The sequence below is a fragment of the Lycium ferocissimum genome, chromosome 3 (assembly GCF_029784015.1).
Source record: "Lycium ferocissimum isolate CSIRO_LF1 chromosome 3, AGI_CSIRO_Lferr_CH_V1, whole genome shotgun sequence".
Lineage (NCBI taxonomy): Eukaryota > Viridiplantae > Streptophyta > Magnoliopsida > Solanales > Solanaceae > Lycium > Lycium ferocissimum.
Window position 1 is genome coordinate 46,311,358 of NC_081344.1, and position 4,970 is coordinate 46,316,327.

Sequence of the window (4,970 nt, forward strand, 5' to 3'; positions counted from 1 at the left end):
GCATGGCATCCGCCCTAAGAGGCACTCACATGTACAGTTATTCTTTTATCTCACGATATGCTCTATATTTCCATTCTGTTATTGTTCATACTTTACATCCCCTATTATGTTACTATTCATGCCTTACATACTCAGTACATTATTTGTACTGACGTCCCTTCTTGTGGACGCTGCGTTCATGCCCGCAGGAGCCGGTCGGACGATTCGCAGCAAGAGAGGACCTCCCCTCGTTGTCAAGACGCTCCATTGATCCGAGCTACACTCCTTTTGATATCTTTATTCGGTTATGTACATATATGGGTACGGCAGTCATTTCTACAGTTTGTACTCCATAGAGGTCTGTAGACAGTGATATGTAGTCGTGATGTTATGCAGCCTCGTCGGCGTGTATTTTGTTGTACAATATATATGTGTGGCGGCCAAATCGGCTCACGCTGTTATTCTCAGTGTTTATGTTTATATGTATGCATTGGCCGTGAGTTCCGTGTACGTGTCTTTTATGTTGATTGTTCGGGAGACGCTTTAGCACGATTCTGTATTGTATATGGGCCTGTGGATAGTCAGTGAGAAGTAAATGCAAACATAGGAGTGCTTGGCCGGCAATGATCGGGCACTTGTTGCGGCCCATCAGTTTGGGTCGTGACACTTTTGCTTCCATGTATACTTCTATTGTGATGGTACTATATAAGTTTGTGTTAAAAAAAAAAAAAAAGTTAGATATCACTTATAGTTGGGACTGGTATTGACATCCATATTTTTGCTATGAAATTGGTTTATGAACTTTTATTTTGTGTGTGAGAGTTCCTACGGAAAAACTATATTTTACCTCTGCCTCTATTGACTGAGTTTGAAAAAATAAAATTCTATTGCTTCTAGATGTGAGATTCAATTTCTGGCTCTTAATTGAGAAATCTGACTTCATTCTTTAGTTTAAGTGAACTGTTCTTATTTGATTGAGCTAAGGAGGTTTACTATTTGACTTGGTAGGGATTGTGACTAATGAATGACATCTATGACTTTCAGATGTTTAAGGATTCATTTATGCAATATAGATATGGCAATCAGATGTTTCCATGTACCAGGTATACTGGAAGATATTGATTCCTGATGTAAGCGACTCAAGTATAATCTTATGCGATGAACTTCTCATGTTTAATAGATCTACTGTTACCAAAGTTTAGCTTAATATTCTAGTCCTGCCCTACTGAAAGATGGTTGCCTATATACGTAGGAAGGTTAGATAATGTGGTTCTATCCTTGCTTATGGTGAGATTGTGGTGTCCTTGGTCTCCAGGTGTAATGAGGTTAAATTCTTCAAATGCTATGTCAAACTTCTAATTAATTCCTAATTTTTAACAAGATTCTTCTAAATTATGTTCTTTGGAACTGAGAAAGACTTGGATGTGATTCATCATATCAATATGAAATAAATTTGTAATAACAAAATCTGTTGTCCTTTTCATTTGTGAAGGGGAGCAGTTCGTAGAGCTTATAGAGCTTATTTTCTCATGTAATTTGGTGTACCTTCTTAGTACCTTTCTTTTAATAATACATTTACCTTATAAAAAAAAAGTTCGTAGAGCTTATAGATGTGTCTTTAATTGTGCTGATTAGTGCACATACTTCCGTTATTAATTTTTTTAATTGATGCGAGCCCTTGCTAGTAAACACTCTGATTGTCCTGTTTGTTTCACTATTAAATTGGAAAAATTGAGAATCTAGAGCGTGATTGGATGTATGATAGGTTTGAGGGAGTTTTTAAGCAGAATGTTTATGTTCCTTCCCCCTTAACTCTCTGTAAATTTTATGAACTTCCTCTTGCAGGTTGCTTTGTTGAAAGATGATCATGGCCTGGACCAGTGGGAGCTCGTCTGAAGATGAAGGAGTGCAATTCTCAAATCTCGAGCATTCTCAACGAGCAGCAGCAACTTCAGAATAAGATTAGTGAGACCGATCTTGAGAAGGGAATGGAAAATGAGGTTCTTCTTCTTCTTGATGTCTTATAAAGTTTCTGATGTTTGTTCATTTTCCAATTTCCTTTATATTTTTTTAATTTTAAAAAGCATACAACAGAATAAGCTAAGATAGACAAGATGGCTCCTAAGACATTTCTTCACATCCATCTGTCCGTAGTTTGAGATATTTTTTATGTGTAAGGGTTAATGAATTTCATGACCCATCAGACCTCTTCTACGTTTTATGACTTCATGTATGACTTAGTAGGATTAGATCATTGTACAATTGCAGAAAATCTCATGAATGGCTATAACTACATCTTTATGCTTCAAATATTCGTTGCATTTGCTAATGCGTTTACTGGAGATTTTGTAGCTTCCATCTACATTGGACTTCATTAGTTAACGGTTCCTAATTTTCATGTAACCTCTTCACATTGATTTATTGTCTGAGGTATTATTGTTAGTTGCTTCATGCTTATGTGTTTAAGTGCAACTCTCTATTAGCTCGTTACCATATTCTAGGAATTTTGCTGTCATTTGCTTTCAGTGTTTGATTTAAATTCGATGGTAGAATTATCAGCAATTATGGTATCAATTCCTATAGGATTTTGATGTTTAACTAGGTTTTAAATAATTAGAAGTATGATTACTTCATAACCATTGCCTATAATTCCTAATCTACAGTGGGCTATCTTATCCATAAGCTTTTAAAAAATATATATATTATCCATAAACTTTAAAAAAAAAAAAAAAAAAAAAATCTCATCCATAAGCTATATAGTGTTTTATAGATTTTTAATTATGTACGCAAAGGGTATCCATAGATGTTTAAGTAATAAAAAAAAAAAAAAACTGATGTTTTCTTAGATGATTATGACCCAATTGTAAACTCAAGAATGATGTCTTTTACCTTAAATGTGTACCTGATTGATCCATCCTCAAGTTTGCATATTGTAGACACTTTGCGCTTGATAGAAACCATGTTCAGAAGCTATAACTTGTTCAATCTAGCATTGTAATCATTCTGAGATGTATTACTGACATAGCTTAGACTATGTAACTAGTCCAGTTTTAGGAACTTAAGTTTATGGAACATGATATCTCTCCAAAGAACCACTCTTCTAGTTGAAAAGTAGCATCTCCACTCCTTAAATAGAGATACTTGCAGACATATTTGGCTTGTAAAATGTGTAACTTTCCTGTCCTAATAACCTAAGTGTTAATTAACCTGGTAAAAACCAATAACAAATGTAGCAGTATTTTGGTTTGATTAGGTTGTGCATTGTTCTTATAGAAGTTGTTACCTACAGTAGCTTAGGAACATTGAGAATCTAGAGAACAATTGTATGTATGAGTATGATAGGTTAGATGTCTCTTAATTTATGTTATTATTGAGATGTGTAGAATCCAGCAATAAGTAATTCTTCTAAAATGCATTTCAATTGGCGTGGTTGGCATCTTTTAACTCTACTTTGGTACAATGTAGACTAACAAATTTCATCAATTTCTATGTCTTTGCGAACTAATGAGTTGCCAATAAATTTATTTTCACTGTTGGAAATATACAAAATCCACAGAACTTAGTTACTTTCAATTTTCTCTTTTCTTGTCATTAGATGGATGTATCATTCCAAATTATAGATCTCTCTTTGTTTGATGTGAAGCTAATCTATTACTTTGTGTTAGGTGCTAGCAAACCATGCAAGGATGTGTAGGCGAGTCCCTTGATGACTCTGATCCAGGAATGTGAAGGGCAAAAATGTAACTTAGGCTTGCTGAATGTGACAAATAGACTTCGCTACCTAGAAAAGGATTTTCTCCTACATTCTACCAAGTGTTTGCTTCTCAAGGAGTAAGTTGTGGGCAAATTGCAATTTGGTTTTCGACATTCAAATTCTAATTTTCTAGTTTGATAGGAATTGATTGGTACTTAATAATGTTTTAGCTGAACCTTGTAACTCTCTAGCCTTGCATTAGTTAGGCTTTTTTTTTATTTCAACTTTATTGGTTGTGTAGATGTATTCAATTTGACTATATAATTGTGATATGCATTTTCATTGTAAAATATTACTAGTTTATATGAATTTCAATTACTTTTAACTGTAATTATTTCTAGTATGCTATATACTTGAATAGGGTATATTTAAAATGTTAAATTAAAGAATACGATTGTTGCGATGGATTAGCGATAAAAGAAACTGTCTCTAAAATTAGGCTATATTGGCACTCAAATTATTTTGCGACGGAAAGTTTCGTCACTAATAAAGACAAATGACAAAATTTATTCTCAATTTAGTGACAAAATGGATTAAAATAGCGACGGATTATTCTGTAGCGACGGATATGATCTTGCTACGGATTTGATTTTTCCATCGCTGAAGGGTTAGCTACGAGCAAAATAGTAACGTCCGTGAATCCATCGCTAATCCGTTGCTAAATTGATTTAGCTACGGAAATATGCTGTTTAGCGACGGAAATCGTCCGTCGCTAAATGCTGTTTTTTTTTTTTTTTTTGTAGTGTTTGTGCCAAGTCAAAAGAGGACAATCTTTTTAGGACGGAGGGAGTATGATTTATTAATAGTGAATAGGTGACATTATAATGTGCAACGAAACTATGCATTACAAAGCAACAGTTTGTTGACGAAGCTAATCATTTATTTACAAATTATTTCCTTATTTTGCTTTATCGCACTACGGATTTTTAATATTTATTGTTGAAACTCATAATTAAATAGGTTAGTTTATTATTTTTACAAAACATTTAGAGAACAAAGAACAAATACGAAGGTCGATTCTAAACTCAAATTGATAAACACAAAACTATATTCACTGATTTTATTGCTTATCCTAAAGTCATTACTTTCAATAGCAAGCTCATCATATCAGAACTCCACAAATTATTCGTGATAATGTTAAACTCTTATATGAAGTGCCACAAACAATGGCAGCTGAATCTAAAATTTTAACTTAAAATAGAAGAATAGAATCTACAAATAAACTTGAAAATATCTA

General features: G+C 33.6%; 1 long non-coding RNA gene across 4 annotated transcripts; it reads left to right on the top strand.

The window, feature by feature from the left end:
- The first annotated feature begins 730 nt into the window (after positions 1-730).
- Positions 731-4,031, top strand: LOC132050250 (uncharacterized). Of its 4 annotated transcripts, none has more exons than XR_009413303.1 (3): positions 731-1,082; positions 1,825-1,979; positions 3,645-4,031. It is a non-coding gene; the product is annotated as an uncharacterized LOC132050250 (long non-coding RNA). The 4 variants fall into 4 exon arrangements; XR_009413302.1 differs by having other exon boundaries at positions 733-1,109; XR_009413304.1 differs by lacking the exon at positions 731-1,082 and adding an exon at positions 1,133-1,510.
- Positions 4,032-4,970: the final 939 nt, after the last annotated feature.